Source organism: Bidens hawaiensis, unplaced genomic scaffold (genome assembly GCF_021521415.1).
Source record: "Bidens hawaiensis isolate Kalapana, Puna unplaced genomic scaffold, B.hawaiensis_p1.1 tig00013505_1, whole genome shotgun sequence".
In the NCBI taxonomy this organism is placed as follows: Eukaryota; Viridiplantae; Streptophyta; class Magnoliopsida; order Asterales; family Asteraceae; genus Bidens; species Bidens hawaiensis.
In genome coordinates, this window is record NW_027492146.1 from 279,306 (window position 1) to 299,491 (window position 20,186).

Sequence of the window (20,186 nt, forward strand, 5' to 3'; positions counted from 1 at the left end):
ATTGAAAACTATTGTGTATAATAATCGTTAAAAAAACATGAAGTGCTATATATTATTAAATCAATCCTTAGACAACTGCGCAATCGGAATTCAGAAAAATTAGGTTTTTTTCTTTAATTTTGGATTATAGGCACTACTATATCCATCTCTTAGGGTAAGATAAAAAGAAAAGAAAGAGAAAAAAAAATTATTCAGTGATGGGATTCGATGGATAAGATTAAAAGAAAAGAAAATGAAAAAATGTAAGTGGAGATGGGATTCAATACCAAGTACTCCCTAATACAAGTATGAAATTTTACCACTACACTAGAGTAATCCAACTATATAGTTGATTCAAATTATATATATATATATATATATATATATATATATATATATTAGAAATTGGGGCCTAAAAAACTTGGAGGCCCAAAGCTGCCCTACGAATGTGTGAAGGTGATTTAGTTATGTACAAATGATTCTGAGAGTGATTTGATCGCTTGTTTTAGGTTTCGAATAAACCTAAACTATATTACTCAAAAAGTTAGAATATAATACTAGAATTGAAATAATACAAGTTTATAATCATATTTGACACACTAATTATTTAAGCATAATCTGTTTGCTTTGCCACCTCTAAAGCCATAAATATTTTTTACAAAATATCCGAGGTTCATGTCGCTTATATCACCATCCGTCTTTCTTTTATTAGTGGTTCTACCATCATTTCTTCTGTAACAAGAAACAAACCTCACCTTGGCTTCTTTACATGCCCTATAAAAAGGATTCACAAAATGAAAATGATATATTACAGATTAAAATAGGACCTAATATATCCCAATATATTTCAGCTAAATATTTCCTATTTAACTTGTGTTACCTCAGGTAGAAATGACTCTGAGAAACTGTGGCAACTGAGCTAGAATCACCTCCATCGCGGTTATTTGGTAAGCTTTGTGTAATGTCGTTAAGTTCTATGGTTAATTCGTTAACAAAAGGGGTATTAGAAGGGGCGGGTAACGGGTCCTCGTTTGTTGCTAACATTTTTAGTGTTGCTGACATGGATGGTCTTAAAGATGGAACTTCTTGAGTGCAAAGAAGTGCTATATGTACCACTTTAATAATATCTTTTTGGAAATTTGTGTTCGGGTAAATGTGCATCATTAAATTTGAGTCAAGTATGTCCACCAAGGTGCCTTGGTTGAAATGATTCCATGCCTATTAATCAACAAATAAATAAATTTTAAAGATGCTCACATTTGCTCAATCACAAAAGAATTGCAGTTATATGTGTGTGAAGATGGACGTGTTGAGTAACTAGTTTATCATATAATACTTTAAATAAAATGATGTGAAAGATTTTATGTATAAATACTACACTTCACGCGACTTTCAACCCGGTCCCCTATGCTCTGTCCCAAAATAATGGTCTACTAGACTGGAAAAAAGAAAAACAGTTGTCGTGTGAGGTGAAGAGTATATACTTACAGTAGACAATAAGTTGTCTGTATATTCGGTGATTCTGCTTCGATTGCTTTCCATTCCGGTAACCATCTCCAAAATTAAAATACCAAAGCTATAAACATCTGCCTTTTCGGTTAATTGACCGTGGATTAGATATTCCGGAGCCATATATCCACTGGTATAATCCAAATAATAAAAATAAAAATAAAAGTCGTAGACCATATAAATGAACTTTTTTTATATCCAAAATAACTTGAACGAAAGCTAATTAACCAAGAAGGTAGTTACAGTGTTCCTGCAATGGCGGTGCTAATGTGGCTTTTGTCATCTTGAAAAGACCGTGCCAACCCATAATCAGCTATTTTGGGACGAAACCTATGGTCTAATAAGATATTAGCAGCTTTAATATCTCTGTGAACAATCCATCTGAAGAAACACTAACCGGACCCCGGACAGATTACTGGTAACCTGGGGTTAGATAGATGTTTCCCACGAGGGGTTAGAACCTTGGAAGATGGTTCTTCTGATAACCTGCAAAACAGACACCGTGAGCTCGTCACTGAGAAGGGGGGGTTCCTCCTTGTGACAACCCTCCGGCGTGAGAATCAGACTAGATTGCTCTTTAAATATAAAAGTATATTAAGAGATTGCTAGAGCAGATATCAGGTATAATATGATGATAATGTGATAAGATATGATAGGATGAGATGGTCATACCATTTGTGGTATTTATAGCCGAAGGTAGGTTTCCAAGGAGGTATGGACGGCTGCAACAGTGTTCCTGTTCCACCAACAGTAGCCTACGCACGTGCCCTGCTGGTAGTTGGTGGGTAGGTAGCGGCTGATAGCGACCAGGCCTGCTGTATACTATTCCTTTTCTACCAACTGCCGGCTACGCACGTGGTATGACAATAGTTGGTGAGTAGGCAGCGGCTAATAGTGACATACAGTGTAGGAGCATGCTGCTCGCCATACTGTTGTCCATAAGCTGTCGTATCTTTAGTCAGATCTTTTTCCCATACCTCGTCAGGTACAGTACAGAAGATCTTCCCGTATCGTACGGACTGGCTTATTTGGGCGGGAGTATTCCCCCTCCCGCCCTTATGCGGGATTGTTCCCGGCTTCGCTCATTCCTTCAGGTGACACTGAATGATTGAGAGCTAAGTGCCTTGTGCGTGTAGCCTTGCTGCGCGGGTGGCCTTCCCTAATGGCTTGTATCCGAGGCTGCGGGGACAGGCGGAGTCCTTCACCATTGGGAGGCATTTCCTGCGGGACCAGCTTGCGTACTGCGGGTAAGGACGTCACGTCTCTGAGCATGGTTGGTCCTGCGGATCTAGTTGGTTTCTGCGCAGACGTCCCTGTTTAAGGTGAGTCTTGCGGGTCCAACTGGGCTCTGCTGGGACCTACCTCTTCAAGTCCCCCCAGTCCAATGTTCTTCTCATGCGTGTTTAATAAAGTGAGGTGAACTTTTGGACTTAAGCAAAGGGTTTTGAAAAGGGTTTTTTAAGGTTTTCCATGGGGATTCTTCCCGCGGAAGTCCTTGTCACTTGCAGAAATTCCCGAGTTTCCTGCTTGGTCTTTGGGTATGATGCGGGTAGGTCTGTAACCTCCTCGCAAGTCAGGAGCGTTGAGTCCCCCCTTGTGTAGACTCCATGAGGTTTTGGTAGTTTTGGACATAGTGATCAATTATGTTAAAACCACCAATTCCATCCTGGAGCTTCAAACAACGTAGTTCTCGACATTCCCGCTATGCGGGGATGTTATTTCCGTTTCCGCAAGCATTGCCCAGAAGATCCTTCTTGGTTTCAATTCCCAGCGGAGCGCTAGGTATGTGAAGGGTTTTGCCTTAACACTGTACCAGCGCTCGTCTTACGGTTACTTTACTTCCAAGGTATTCCTGGCGTCAATTCCCTGCGGGTGCTAGGTATGTGAAGGGTTTTGCCTTTACACTGTACCCGCACCCGTCTTATAGTTACTTGGTTGCCGAGGAATATTTGGCTTCAATTCCCTGCGGGTGCTAGGTATGTGAAGGGTTTTGCCTTTACACTGTACCCGCATCCGTCTTACGGTTACTTGTTTGCCAAGGTTTTGCTTGGCTTCAATTCCCTGCGGGTGCTAGGTGCGTGAAGGGTTTTGCCTTTACACTGTACCCGCATCCGTCTTACGGTTACTTGTTTGCCAAGGTTTTACTTGGCTTCAATTCCCTGCGGGTGCTAGGTGCGTGAAGGGTTTTGCCTTTACACTGTACCCGCATCCGTCTTACGGTTACTTGTTTGCCAAGATTTTACTTGGCTTCAATTCCCTGCGGGTGCTAGGTGCGTGAAGGGTTTTGCCTTTACACTGTACCCGCATCCGTCTTACGGTTACTTGTTTTGCCAAGCTAAGGGGTTATTTTCCCGCTTACTTTTTAATATTTTTAAATTTTGAATTTTAAAATTTGAAAGGTTGGTGGAAAGATAGGAACAGTTCAAACCTCTGAAATGTCGTGCGACGGTTTCTCCTGACTGTGTCAGGACGTGCAGGAAGTTATGGTGACGTGACATTATATGGTCATTCCAGACGCTTTTTCAGGCGCGTGGGCGCGATTTTTCGGGTGCGTGGCCGCGAAATTACTGGCACACGTCCTTTCAACAGCTGTTTCCAGCTTGCTTTTTGCCACGTGTCATAGTTTCATTGCACCTTCGATTTCTCTCTCCTCCGCATTAAATTCACCGCATTAATTGCGATTACTATATAAAGGGGGAGAGGGTTCTTTGTAATCCACACTTTCACCCTTCTCTTCTTCTTCTTGGCGATTTCCGACAAATACTCCCCTTTTCAGGCAAGCATTTTCCCGAAATCGTTTTCTTCTCTCTGCAATATGTCTTCCCATGATGCTGAAGCTGTAGCCGACGATAGGAGTACTGCTGGCGAGTGCCAGTGTGCTCTACCTGTCGATCAGTACCAGTATGTCGTCAGGAAATTCATGCTTGAGTCTCTTGAGCCTGAGTTTCCTGAACCCCACCAGACTGTGTACGATGCCCCTAGTGGCAAGATCGGGGTATATGCTGCATTCTTTGTTTATGGGAACCTTAGGTTCCCATTGACAAAGTTTGTGTACCGTGTCTTGGAGAGGCACGGTGTGCACCTGACCGAGGCGCATCCGATGGCGATTGCCAAGATCCGGCACTTCGAATGGGTGTGCCGGATTCTGGGTATTGAGCCCTATGTGGACCGCCTGATGACCTTCTATACTTGGAGGTGCATCCAGGGGTGGTACACCCTGACAACCCGTATTAAGGGTTTGAAGATCTGCGTGACCGAGCGCAGTCTCCGATCGTGGAAGCGGGAGTTCTTCTACATTTCTGCCCGCGCCATCCCCATTGCCATGAAGTTTAAGAACGGACAAGCGCTTCCGAGCCTTCACGCTTCCAGCTACCAGGAGGCGGAATTGTTCGCGAAGATATCCCGGGTCCAATCTCCGGTTTACCGGTTTGCGGAGTCCGGGATGGTGATGCTGGGGATGAGCCGGGTATGGAAGGATGCGTCCCGGTTTCCCATCCTTCTCGAATACGGTTTGAACTCTATTCCTTATGGTATGTCTTGTCTTTCTTGCTGATTTGAGTTTGTCTTCTAACTGTTTTTTTTCTCAGAGGGGAACGATTTGGAGTCGCTCCTGCACCCGCGGGAAGCTGACGGTCCCGTGCGGGTGGGCACTCGTGCTCTAGATGAGAACGAGTTGCCCATCCTGGAGCAAACGGCGGATCGGTTTGTGGAGGTCTATCCGCTGGGCCACGAGATCCTGAGCCAACGGCGGCCAGGTAAGGCGATACTCTATCCTCAACCCCTCAATGCTGTACCCGCTGCTGGAATTCCTGACACCCTGTCTTCTGAGGAATCCGCAGATGGTCCTCCGCTGGTGCGGAAGAGGAAGGCTGCCGGCGGGAAAGGGAAGGAGAAGGTGGCCTCCACAGCTGATCCGGTGCTCCTATCTGACACCGAGTCAGGTAGTGAAGAGGTGGCGGGGAACCCCGGTGGTGAGAAGACCACTGTTCCGGAGGCTACGACTGTTACCTCCGGAGAACCATTGACGACGACGGTGACCGGTATCAAGAGACCGGCTCCATCGGGCTCGTCCCCGCCCGTCCGTACGTTCAGGCTCAAGAAAACCCGTAAGTACAAACATCCTTGTTTTTGTAGATTTATCATACTTCATAAATTTATTGTTAACACTTATCTTCTTGTGCAGGCGTGGATGTTGACGCATTCCAGGGTGGAGCGCAGAGGAGTACCTCTCCGCCGATGACGGTAGGCTCGGTCAGCCTACCTGAGGCGACGACCCAGGCGCCTGCGCCTGCTTCCGCTGGATCAGTTGCTCAGTCACTTGAGCCGACTGTTCCAGCCGAGATGACGTCACCGCCAGTGGTAAGTGCGATTTTTACAGCATCTTTCACCGAGCCGGCGGTTACGATTGCTGCGGATTCTGCGGCAGCGACTGCGGCGGCTGCCACCATGCCCCCGCCACCGGCACCGACGGCCGGCCCATCAGGTACGCATGGGAGTACTCGCCAATCTTTGCCACCTTCCCATCTGCCTGACCTTTTGGATGGGTTTCCTTTGGGTTCAGGTGATGGGTTCGGCGGCTATCGGCCTGTTATAGACCCTACAGGTGCGTAGGGTTCCTTTGCCCTTTCTCACTTATTTTTTATCATCTTTTTCCTAACTGCTTTTTTTGTTTTTTGCAGTGTCGGATTCCAATGACGTGTATGTTCCGCGATGGAACATACGCCGAGGAACAACCCTTCGTACCCCTGTGGAGTGCGTGGAATGGGCTCGCCACGCTGCTCCCCATGGTGCGTTGAGGGAAGCCATGGCTAGCTACCAGGAGGGTAGGCTAACCAATGAGCTTCGGGTTCTCCAGGCCCGGATGCAGCCGCGCGTCGAGCTGCTTTGTCGTGAAAACGACAAGTTAAAAGCAGCTCGCGCCAAGGAAGTATCCCAAGCGCGGGCTCTTCGGGAGGAGAACCAAAAGTTGGCCGCAGCTGCTGCGGAGAAGGAGAAGGCCTTCAAGGCCCTCGAGGTTGAGGTTCAAGCGCGACTCGAGGCCCGCTCCATGGCTGCCCAAGCTGTTAACGAACAGCTTCGACTGGCTAAGGAGACTGCGAGGAACGCAACCGAGAGGGCCACCAAGGCTGAAGCCGTTGCTGAGCCTTTATGCGTGGAGAACGAGGAGCTCAAGGCTAAATTGGAGGCTCTCCAACGTGCTCATGATGCCTTGGCGATGGAAGATGCCAAGAAGCTCCAAGAGATCCTGGACCAGAGGGGCGTGCTTGACCACACCGAGCGGAAGCTTAAGGGCGTTGAAGAGGCTGCTGCGAAGGAAGTGCTACTTGCCAACCTCAACAAAAGCGAAGCTGAACGCGCCCGCACCCAAGCTCAGGCCGCCCTCCAAGAAGCTCTGGTTGCCAAGGAATGGCTTCTTCGAGAAGCGTTGCCTCAGGTATGTTTAGCTTTACGTCTTCACGCTTTCCTTTGTACATAGAAAAGGTGACTTGACACTTGTATATTTTCCTTTGTAGGTTGTGCATCGGGTCTTCTCAGAGACATCCTACGACGATGCTATGAGCGCAGCCCTCAACGCTTCTCACGAGGATGGGGAACGGGCCGGCTTCCTGCTTGGTCTAGGGTTCGTTGAGAAAGGCTTCCCGCCTTCCAACTTCCCTTTGTACAATGTTGATACTGAAGCCATATATGACCAAGCAGTAAATCAATACGCCGCCTTCCCGCATCCAGTGGTGGAGAAGGTGAACCAAGTAGCTGCTGCTGATGATGGGTTAGCTATCCTAAAAGCCTTCCTCGAACCGCCCCGTTCTTCTGATGGAGTGGGTCCAAGTGGAAGCGGCCCTGAAGCTTGATCCTGAAGATCCCTTCCCGTTGCTAGGATAGTCTTGTACAGATGTATTTATTTTCTTTTCGTAGGCGGGTAGTTACCCGGCCATTCTTGTAATAATCCGTTTGTGAAATATTAATCTTTTTGCGCATAAGATTGTTATTTCCTTCTTTGGGTTTCTTGCTTTATAAACTTATGACTTGCATACTTAGTTTAAATTAGCAATTTTTCAAGTGTAGAATAAGTTAACCTGTTGAACGTGGTTGATAATGGGTTAAAGTTTTGCTTCCTCTTTCATGATTGTGCGGGTAGAACCGTCACTTGCACTTAGTAAGATGGCTAAACTTTAACCTTCATCTGACCTGCGTGTAGGTTTTCCTCATCTTTTGAGGATAAGTGAACCTTTGAACGTGGTTGATAATGGGTGTGAAGTTTTGCTTCCTCTTTCGTGATTGTGCGGGTAGAACCGTCACTTGCACTTAGTAGGATGGCAAAACTTTACCCATATCTGACCTGCGTGTAGGTTTTCCTCATCCTTTGAGGATAAGTTAACCTTTGAACGTGGTTGATAATAGGTGTGAAGTTTTGCTTCCTCTTTCGTGATTGTGCGGGTAGGACCGTCACTTGCACTTAGTTTGGCAAAACTTTACCCATATCTGACCTGCGTGTAGGTTTTCCTCATCCTTTTAAGAATTTTGTTTTGAACCGTTCGACGCGCGGTTGTCAATAGGTAGTGTTCAGTTTCCTTTCATGATTCATGCGGATAGACCGGCACTTTCATTTAATGGGATAATTGAACTCTTCCCCTTCAACTGACCTGCGTGAAGGTTTGTCACGTTATTGGGTTTGTGCGGGTAGGATCGCCTTCCCACGCAACGACTTCACGTAATGTGAATGCCGTTACCAGTGTTCAGAAAAGTATAAATGTAAAATCATCAGCTTCGATGTTCTAAAGAGAATCATTTCCATTAGAAGTGGCTCTTGGCCTTTTCTTTACAAATTGGAATTGATTTACATGCAAACTGTGTAAATAAGCTCCCTTCCATATTGTTGGGATGGGAGTGCCATCGAGCCGATACGCACCTGGCTCGGGATCTCGTTCTTTACGCAGCATGTAGTCTCGACATTGAAGCTGGAATTTTTATTCATGTTTTCCTCAGCTGGGGTTCTACACGCACCCGCCTGTTCAGCCTTTATTGCGCCACGAGGTGCGCGAGCGTCCCATCTCTGACAAATGCTTCGACCATGTCTTTTACGTCTATGCATTCTTCAGTGTTGTGGCCTTTTGTCTTGTGAAAGTCACAGTATTTGCTCCGATCAGCATCGTGACGATGTCGGATTATTGGAGGCTTTGGCCACGGGAGCTCTTCAGTGGCGAATATCTCAGTGACGCTTTTGGTGAGTGGCGTCCATCTGGAGTTTCGGTGCGGCTGTACATTATCCTTTCCGCCCAATCGATGTTGCAAGCCGGATGAGGTGTCAAAGTTTACCCTTGACTGCCAAATGCCTAGCTTCCGCTTTTTATTTAATCGGGCGGTGAGGACGTTGTCTTCTCTCGTCTTCTGAGTGTAGAGGTTTGTGCTCTGGGGGAGATCTCTACCCAGTTGCTTCTCCGTTTCCGCATAGCGTTTTGCTGCTGTCATGATGGCATCCCATGTGGATGGCATGCCATCTTTACCCGTTAGGGTGCGGATGAGCTCTGGGTCATGCGCGCCCTGGATGAAGGCAGCGCGAACAAGATCTTCGCTGATATTGCCCAAACTTAGCTTCTTTGAGTTGAAGCGAGTGATGAAGTTTGGCAGAGATTCATCTTCTTCTCGTATGCATTTGAGGATTGTCCATTGCTCCTCGGTATACTTCCGTTGCTGGCTGAAGTGTTGGCTAAACTTCTGCTGGAAGTCTGCCCAGTCGTAGATGTGGTTGACCGGTAGACGATCAAACCAAGCTCTAGCAGCCCCAACAAGCGTCATTTGGAACATGTAGCACCACGTGGGTTCCGTCCAATTGCTGACGGTTGCCCCCGCTATGAACCTGTTCAAATGATCGTCTGGATCAGATATACCGTCATATGTGCCTATGTTAGGCATTTGTTTGGCACTCTTTGGGGCGATTGCTTCCGCAATGTCCCTTGCAAACTTGGACGTTCCTGCATTTGCAACGTTTGGTCTGAACGTTTTGGAGAAGTCTCGTGGACTTCCACCTGTGCTTTTTGGTTTGAAGGCTTGTCCAAAATGCCTTTTCGGTTGGGATTCCATTTCCTTACGCTTCCCTTTTGCCCTATGGCGAGGGTTCGCGTCGGAGTCGGATTCCTCCGAGTCATCCTCCCAGTATTCGAATTCGTCGGCCTGTTGTACGGAACGCAAGCGTTCGTTCAACTCGGCCTGGAATTCCTTTTGTCGTGCCTCCGCCCATGCCTTGACTTCATCGAGAGTTTGGCGGGGGAGTCTTCGTTTCTCAACCTGGGTATCAGTGGATCCCAGTAGGCGATCATTTACTGCACTTGCCCCAGCATGAGTAACTGGGGTAGTGTTCGTAAAATTTACTTCACTTGCCCCGGCTTGGGTAACCGGGGTAGTGTTTGTAAAAACTGTGTTACCGGTATTCCCCCCAGTAGCTGGGGTTGTGGTTACCGGAATTTCTCTAACCATCTTTGTAGAAGTTTGAAAAAACTGGAGAAAAATGTAGTTCTAGCTTTATGCACGGATGGCGCCAATGAAGAAACACTAACCGGACCCCGGACAGATTACTGGTAACCTGGGGGTTAGATAGATGTTTCCCACGAGGGGTTAGACCCTTGGAAGATGGTTCTTCTGATAACCTGCAAAACAGACACCGTGAGCTCGTCACTGAGAAGGGGGGGTTCCTCCTTGTGACCACCCTCCGGCGTGAGAATCAGACTAGATTGCTCTTTAAATATAAAAGTATATTAAGAGATTGCTAGAGCAGATATCAGGTATAATATGATGATAATGTGATAAGATATGATAGGATGAGATGGTCATACCATTTGTGGTATTTATAGCCGAAGGTAGGTTTCCAAGGAGGTATGGCCGGCTGCAACAGTGTTCCTGTTCCACCAACAGTAGCCTACGCACGTGCCCTGCTGGTAGTTGGTGGGTAGGTAGCGGCTGATTGCGACCAGGCCTGCTGTATACTATTCCTTTTCTACCAACTGCCGGCTACGCACGTGGTATGACAATAGTTGGTGAGTAGGCGGCGGCTAATAGTGACATACAGTGTAGGAGCATGCTGCTCGCCATACTGTTGTCCATAAGCTGTCGTATCTTTAGTCAGATCTTTTTCCCATACCTCGTCAGGTACAGTACAGAAGATCTTCCCGTATCGTACGGACTGGCTTATTTGGGCGGGAGTATTCCCCCTCCCGCCCTTATGCGGGATTGTTCCCGGCTTCGCTCATTCCTTCAGGTGACACTGAATGATTGAGAGCTAAGTGCCTTGTGCGTGTAGCCTTGCTGCGCGGGTGGCCTTCCCTAATGGCTTGTATCCGAGGCTGCGGGGACAGGCGGAGTCCTTCACCATTGGGAGGCATTTCCTGCGGGACCAGCTTGCGTACTGCGGGTAAGGACGTCACGTCTCTGAGCATGGTTGGTCCTGCGGATCCAGTTGGTTTCTGCGCAGACGTCCCTGTTTAAGGTGAGTCTTGCGGGTCCAACTGGGCTCTGCTGGGACCTACCTCTTCACCATCGTTTGGTATTCTCATAAAGGTAGACGAGGCTTTCTCCTATACCAATAATAATCTCAACTCTCTTCTCCCACCCTATTTCTCTTCCTAGTAATTCATCTGACAAAATAATAATTGTTACCTTTCAGATTAGACATGCTAATTGGTCAAATAGGTAAAAACAACAAAAAGGTCCCTTGTAGGAATATGAGATAAGATAAATTTATCAAATGGTTCGAATCAGTTGCTTTTGAATCATTGATGGGTCGGGTTGAGCAATAGGTCATATGGGTTCGGACTCATACAGGTCATTTTAATTATGGGTTGCACTGATATTTTTTTTTATTTGGAAATGATTAAAATTACGTCAATAATAATAATAATAATAATAATAATAATAATAAACAACTAATGAATAGATAAAACAATTACGCAAGTTGTTTGCATCAGAAATGGAGGCTGGGCAACTTTCAACCTATTAGAGGCATTACCCTCTCAGTTGCGTTTTTTAACATGACCTGAATGAGATAAAACATAACAAAAATCGACCAACTTTATAAATAAACGAATTGAAATCGAACTTACCAAAAATGTAGAAGTCAAGGCTCTTGTTGGGCATGTATTCATATATAAGAATAGTTTTGGATCCTAAACAACTGCATCCTAATAACCTAAGAAGATTTGGATGCTCAACACTGCTAGATAATTTAACTTCATTAAAGAAATCTGCTACTTTAAATTTATAGCTGATAAAAAGTCTCTTTACAGCTATTTCTCGTTCATCATTAAGAGCCCCTTAAGAGAAATTTCATAGACTCATAGTTCACGTTAGCTGTCTTCACATGCTTAGTTATGAATGGGTAGATATAGTTTTATATAAATGGGATTAATAAAAGTCAACACAACTAAAAAGAATTACAACATGCCAACCCAACACAATTAGACTTGTATAAAAAACTCAAACCTTGTACACGGTCCCGAATCCTCCTTGTCCGATCTTATTAGAATCATCCCAGTGTTCGGTAGCATTTTCAACAGTGGAGTATTTGAAGTACAAGCCACTATCATTAAGAATCTTTACTAGTTTGCGAGTATCATAAGAACCTAGAAATTATAAGCAGTCAGTAGTTTGCTTCATAGATTTCGCAAAACATGTTTTTTTAATCAAATATTGTGGGTATACCTCTTCTTTTGTGTTGAATATGTTTGTGTTTCTTGATATATAAGATGATCATCAAAGCAACTGTAATTACCACCACAGTAGTGGCGACTGAAGCCGCGATTGTTACTATCCTCGCTGCCAACAACGATATCAATTTCTTCATCGCGTAAATAAGATTTTTATTGGAAAGTTTTTTCTTACCCGTGCTTATGTTACTTATTCTGTTTATTATCCTTTTGATGACATTGTTTATAACTTAGGTAGGGATGTAAAGTGACGGAACTTAAACATTTATATTGAGGGGTCAAAAATTTTAAAAATAAATATTAAGTTCTTACACATAAAACAACCAACTATTTTACCTATTAAAGACCATAAATTAAAAAAAAATAATAATAACCAATTCTTACATATATAGTATATCTACATATACGTTACACATTTTTAAAAAGTAAATTTAAAATTGCATTTAGTAAAGTCAGATAGGTTATAAAAATGATTCACATAATAAACATAAAAAATAATTTAAAAGAAAGAAGCATTTAAAGAAGGAAGTAGAACACTAGTACCTATATATTGTGAAAAACAAAAGTACATCAGTTTTTCTTTTTAAAATGACTAAACGACGTCCATTTTAATAATAAAATTACAGAATGTTAGATATTTTAATTCAAATTAAGGTTACACAGCTTATCATCTTCTTCCCTCATATTATGAACGCACCATGCGAGAGCTTCGTTGGAAAAAAAGTTAAGAAAAAAGTTATGGCTATTTCTAAGCCCAAAAACCAAATGGGCCACAACCCCTACTCGCCCCTAAAAAGTTCTATCCTTGGCGGATGTTCATCGTCCGCTTAGGCTGATTATATATTTGGTGGGATTTTAGGTGGAACCGTTAACTACGAACCGACCAAGTTGTCTAGTGATTAAAAAGACTTTATAAATTTTCAAATCTATAATATATATATATATAAACGAAACCTTTAAAAGCTCTCTAGTTGCTTCTTAAATTCTCTTAAGCCACCAGATTACTTTATTTGTAAATAAATGTTTATCATGCATTTGATCTGAATTCATAGATATGGGTCTCACTAAACCCAGAGAGCTCTTAAACGGGTAAATTAAAAATTAATCTTTCCAAATATTTGATATGAAAATCCTATAAAATAGAGATATACTAAAAATTAATATCTAATTTTTTATAAGATATTATTTATAATTAAGAAACAATTTTATAGTAAAAAAATAAGCGAGTCATGGGTCACCAAACCCAGATAGCTTTTAAACGGGTTGTAACATATCATTTATTTATGAAACTCTTTCATCATCAAACCCTAAGTATATTATTAATTTCCTTACAATAAAGAAAATTAAAATCCAAAAAATAAATATTAAAAAACAAAAAATATAAAACAACCCTCGTAATATGGGGGATAAAACCTAGTAAATAAATAAATAGTAGTTACCTTTATTGCTAGATCGTCCTTTGACCGGTAAAGGATTGAGAAAATTGGTATCCGAATACCTCATGAAACACCCCATGTTCAACACGCGACCCTCAGACCATGGTGAACATTTCTTTAACGACATCGATGCGTTCTCCAAGCACGCCCTACAAGAACTCGGGCTCAAAGTCTTCCGACATTCCACCAACACATAAACCGAATCATTAGTACCCGACACCAACAATTCTACCCTACCAAAGTAATCATTATTTCTCAACGCACCCGATACAGCATTGACCTCTCAACCAGTGACGGATTTAGAATTTTTTTTTATCTGGTTCGCTATTTTAAGATGCTCTAAATATATAAGAACGCGTATAAAAAAATTGGGTCGGGTTGACGATTCGGATTGGTTTAACGGTTCGGGTCAAGAAAGATTAATCATATAATAAAAAACGATATAATAACTAAAAAACATCATCATTAGAAACTAAAAAAACACGGGACTTAAAAACGATAATCTTTCGAAATAAAAAAAAAACTAACCTTATAGTTGTTCTTTACGAGTTTTCATCTTTTGAAAGCGTTGCATTACATCTTCGATCGAAACTTGTAGTAAAAACTCTCTTTCAATGTAGCAAATGCAAGAATCATTCATGTACCCGTCACCCATCCTATTACGTAGTTCCGTCTTCACATGCTTCATTGAAGAAAAACTTCTTTCAACACTAGCCGTTGCAACCGGTAGAACTAGTGACAATTTTATTAAACGATAAACCAACGGATAATCAATGTGTTTTCTTGTTTCCACCATCATTTTTGCAAGATCACTTACCCCTTTAAGATTGTCAAACCTCGAATCTTCTTTCACATTAGCAATGTAGTGGCCAAGTTAGCAAAATCTCGTTGCGGGAAATTATGCCCAATAGGTTGACATGGCCCTCTTAGCAAATATGTTCTTCTAATTTCATCTTTTTGATTAGGATGATATGATGAAATCGGCTTTCGATCTGAAGGATCCCATGGAAGATCATCCAATTCGACTCTTGCCAGATTATTACTACTAGATGGTGAAGGGTCTCGTGGCCTTCTCGATAAAAAACGGTCCATAATCTATCAAATTTAAGTTCTGTAAAAGCAAAAATAAAATTCAAAGCCCTAAAAAACTAACATCTTTTTTGAACACTCAATCATCAAAAGTCTCATTCTAACGAACTACAAAAGGGGCGGGATTCGGGAACGCACCTGAACGCGGAGGCCGGACTGCCGGAGGGTATCGGACTATCGGTGAGACGGCGACGGCGAGTTTCTGGTGTGACTGTGTGACTGTGAGTGTCGGAGTCAGTGACGGATTTAGAATTTTTTTTTATCTGGTTCGCTATTTTAAGATGCTCTAAATATATAAGAACGCGTATAAAAAAATTGGGTCGGGTTGACGATTCGGATTGGTTTAACGGTTCGGGTCAAGAAAGATTAATCATATAATAAAAAACGATATAATAACTAAAAAACATCATCATTAGAAACTAAAAAAACACGGGACTTAAAAACGATAATCTTTCGAAATAAAAAAAAAACTAACCTTATAGTTGTTCTTTACGAGTTTTCATCTTTTGAAAGCGTTGCATTACATCTTCGATCGAAACTTGTAGTAAAAACTCTCTTTCAATGTAGCAAATGCAAGAATCATTCATGTACCCGTCACCCATCCTATTACGTAGTTCCGTCTTCACATGCTTCATTGAAGAAAAACTTCTTTCAACACTAGCCGTTGCAACCGGTAGAACTAGTGACAATTTTATTAAACGATAAACCAACGGATAATCAATGTGTTTTCTTGTTTCCACCATCATTTTTGCAAGATCACTTACCCCTTTAAGATTGTCAAACCTCGAATCTTCTTTCACATTAGCAATGTAGTGGCCAAGTTAGCAAAATCTCGTTGCGGGAAATTATGCCCAATAGGTTGACATGGCCCTCTTAGCAAATATGTTCTTCTAATTTCATCTTTTTGATTAGGATGATATGATGAAATCGGCTTTCGATCTGAAGGATCCCATGGAAGATCATCCAATTCGACTCTTGCCAGATTATTACTACTAGATGGTGAAGGGTCTCGTGGCCTTCTCGATAAAAAACGGTCCATAATCTATCAAATTTAAGTTCTGTAAAAGCAAAAATAAAATTCAAAGCCCTAAAAAACTAACATCTTTTTTGAACACTCAATCATCAAAAGTCTCATTCTAACGAACTACAAAAGGGGCGGGATTCGGGAACGCACCTGAACGCGGAGGCCGGACTGCCGGAGGGTATCGGACTATCGGTGAGACGGCGACGGCGAGTTTCTGGTGTGACTGTGTGACTCCGACTCGGAGTCGTCACCGTCGGCGAACGCGGAGGCCGGAGGATGTGTATTGTGGATTTAGGGTTTTTAATTTGTGGGAGCTACAGATGGAATTGGAGATTTGGAGGTGGTCGGCGTCTGTCTGTGTGACTGTGAGGTGGTCGGCGTCTCGGCGAGTTTCTTTCTCTACGGTAGAGGTGGACAGACAGACAGTGAGGGAAATTGGGGGTGTTTAGGGTTTTTAAGAAAGGTTTATAAGGGTAATAGAGCACAAAAGAAAAAGGCAAAAAAAAATAAGGTTGTGTCTTGTGTGAGACTCGAACCCGGGTCTGCACTCAAACACAATGCACGCCTTGCCACTAAGCCAGTATATGTTTTATGTATATATTTGAAACGAATTATATATATGGTTCAGCCCAGAAACACATGGTTCGCTAAAAAAGTCGCTATTAAATGCTCCACTACGGTTCGAAAAACACCTGGTTCGCTTGACCCGGTACTCACATGAATAAATCCGTCCCTGCTCTCAACGCACCCGATACAGCATTGACCACTGCCTGACTTGTTGACTCTTGAAACAACACACCTTTTTTTGTTGTATTCCCGCAAACCATATCATCTTTCGGGTTCGCATACTCCTCGAAGAAGTTATAATGTTGGAGGCGCATAAAGCACCCGTCAAGATAAATCCACCCCCCCGCTTTGGGGGTAGCTTGCGGGAAAAGAAGTACGTATTTGGGCATAACATATGATGCAATCTTGTGAAGAGAGATCACCGTAGCATTCCGCTAGAGCGTAGATTGAGTTGGGGCCAGTGCCCACAGTTGCTGTCGCGTTATGTGAAGTTTGAATTTGGCTCGTAATCATATTCATTGTACGAATAAAATTCTTGAGGAATGTTGTTTGGTCAGTCTCTGAGGTGTTATCACACTGCATTTTGATTATTTCGGGTCTGGCGTCGCCGTTTGATTTGGATACTTGTATGATCAAAACAACGATGAAAATTATAGCTGTATGTGTTGATTTCTTCATCTTCTAGTCATGAAAACTGAAATAACATAAAACCAGTTTTGAGCAGTACGTGTAATATGTTCAGTTTTGGGAGATATACATACATTCATATATATATAGGCATATAATTGAGTGACAAGAGAAAATGATACATGAGATTGAGATTGAGATTGAGATTGAGATTGAGATTGAGAGAGAGATATTTAGAATTGTACTTATCGAATGGCTTTTTATAGAGAGGGAGATTCATTATTTTTTTCGGAACGAATTTCTTTTTTATGTTTAGGCCACCGTATGCTTTAATTTGAGGAGTTCCGTTGCTCTATTCTGGTTGGACTACGTTGTCTTAACTGGGCACACAGTGACTTAAGAGTTCAGAGTTTGGCTTGGCATTTCCCCGGGAAACCATACCACTGGTTACCACTTGACAGTCGTTGTAACGCCACAATAGCAGAACTCTTTGGCGTAACACACAGTGGGACAAAAACCCGAGTGGACTTAGGATTCGAACTGACAACCTCTCAAGGCCTAGCCAATATTTCATTATCAATGTCCATCCAAAGTGACCCAAGTGTGGATCGAACTTACGTTTTTACAGGAGAACCCCAACCTTCCTTTGTATCCACGTACTCCATATTATATGAACGAACATAAACAAACACAGACAAAAATAAACAAGCATAAACGAACATAAATGAACGAAGGGACGAAACATTTGTTCATGTTCATTCATTTAATTAAATGAACACCAGTTTTTTGCTCATGTTCGTTTGTTTATTAAATATACGAACATAAATGAACTTACCATTGAATTGTTCACGAATAGTTCACTGGATGATCGGTTCATTGCAAGCCTAGGAATAAATAGATATATGCATGCATTGTTTAAAATGTGATAAGGGTCTAACAGTCTCTCTTTTCTCTCCTACCACATTCAATTATCTTTCATGTAGAATGTAATATGGTTGCGTGATCAGGGCGAATCTACGTAGTGATTAGGGGGTTCATGGGAACCCCCGAGTTTTGAAATAACAGTGTAACGTTATATAGAGAAAAACTGAGTGGATCACCTTATAAAATAGGAGTGAACTGCTTAAAATACCAAGCAAGTGGCGTTGTGGATAAGGTATGAGTTTAATAAACTTAAGTCTCGAGTTTGATTGTTGTATTCATCAATTTCATTTTGAAACTTTTTTTTGCATATGTTTAGCAGTTCAGTGTTTGATGACCTAGTGAAAGTTGTACTTTACGTTTTATTATTAATAACATAATCAACTAAAATAATGAACAATTTTGGAATAACCAAAAACAATTTGATAATAAGGTGGGAAACTTTAAACGGAAGAAAAGAATAATTGATTGGAAGCAAACCCATGTAGTAAAATACAATATGATGAAATGATATAATATATAGTATAAAAGTATATATGCAAGAGATGAGCCAGCATAAAAAAAATTAAAAAGGAAAAAAAAACCTCGAAATTTTATTTGAATCGAATTCGAATAAATGAGACTTGAAAAACTCAAAATTAGATTTGATTCAAACTAGTAATCATATATGAATTCATATTTTCAATTATACATTTTATTGTTATTTTTATTTTACACATACACACAAATTAATAAATAAATAAGTTCACATATATACTTATTTGTACGGCTTAAGTGCAACTGTACTTGGAAGACTCTGAAAGGTTTACTATCCACATGCAACCCACCTTACTCGAGACCCACACTACGTATATTCTAACATTTTAATATTATTTTCTAATAACGAATTTCATAATCTTGAATTGATATCTTTAATAATATTTAGAAACGGAAATAGGACAGTGAGCTATAATCATCACCATTAAATACTTGAGTAACTTTTGAGTGACGTTATAAAATTTCATGGTTCCTTCATCTATAAAAGCGGGTTAGAGGGTGCAGGTAAAGGTTCATCATTTACGGCTAACATTTTTAGTGCTGCGGGCAAGGATGGTCTAAAAGATAGAGCTTACGGGTTGCAAAGTAGTGCCACGTGTACCACTTTTATGAGCTCTTTCTGAAACTTTATGTTGGGAAGAATATGCATCATTAGGTTTGGAACTTTGAATCAAATATTCCCTCCACTCTACCTTGTTTGAAATGCTTCTGTTGTTGGGTTTCAGTGGCGATCAGTTAAAATTTTGTTTATTAAAACTGGTTTAATAAACGTAGCAAATAATAATTAATCTCATTAATTAATAATTATACGCAGCGGAAAGTCTACAATCAATCAGCACCGAAACTAAACCCAACAGGATTCGGTTACCAACAATACGAGTACAGGTCAAACAATAAATATATAATTAAAACTTAAGAATATATTTAAGTTTACCTCGGTTAATAATTAACCGGTTGAGACACCGAAGGATAACGAACTAAGCTAGGTGACACAACGAGACAAGCGACCAACGGTGGTGGTGCACGACGACAACCCGACAGCGGTGGTGGGGTCCGAACAGCAGTTGGAGGCAGCGGCGGCTTGTGGCGGTGGACAGCAGCGGCTGGGCAGGTGTCTGGCGGCGGGGGGTGTCCGGTGGCAGTGACTGGACGGGCGGCAACGGTGAACAATCATCGGCGATGAGTCGGCGGTGATGGTGTTGACCGGCGGCTAGGGTATAGGAGGAAGGAGGTATGGACTTATCTTAAGATTAGTGTTAAGGTTATAAAATATCATATATTTATATAACCCCTTAATTAGGTTTAACCAATCTAATTAGTTATAAACCCAATGGGCCAATAAGTCCATCTCTTGCTCCAAGACCCGTTCCATGTAATTTTATCTCGTTAAAACGTCTATCCCGGTTAACTAACTTAAGCGAGTTTATTGCTCGTTACCTCACGGTGTAACTCTCACGGGTCATAACCCGGTTGGCCGTATTGACTTACCCGAACCGGCCCATAATTCCAACATCTATGTCTGTTTGTTTATCCACAAATAACACACAAGAATTGAATCAAAATGGACCAGGTCGGGTAAATTTTAACTCATAAGCGCTTTACAAATAATACATAATCCAAACCAATCCATTAATGAATAAACATGTAAAAATTGACAAAGGCTGTAAACGAGTCAAACAAATGGGGATGAACACTTGAAAGGAATGGGTTTGCTAGTTGTGTTTGTTTGTTAGGAAATAAATGTGTGTGTGTTCATTATGTTTGTTCCTTAACATTCAAAATGATAATAAATGAGTGTAAAAA

At 42.1% G+C, this 20,186-nt stretch overlaps 1 pseudogene; it reads right to left on the reverse strand.

Moving 5' to 3' along the window:
* Nucleotides 1–855: 855 nt before the first annotated feature.
* Nucleotides 856–16,976, reverse strand: LOC143544259 (cysteine-rich receptor-like protein kinase 2; annotated as a pseudogene).
* Nucleotides 16,977–20,186: the final 3,210 nt, after the last annotated feature.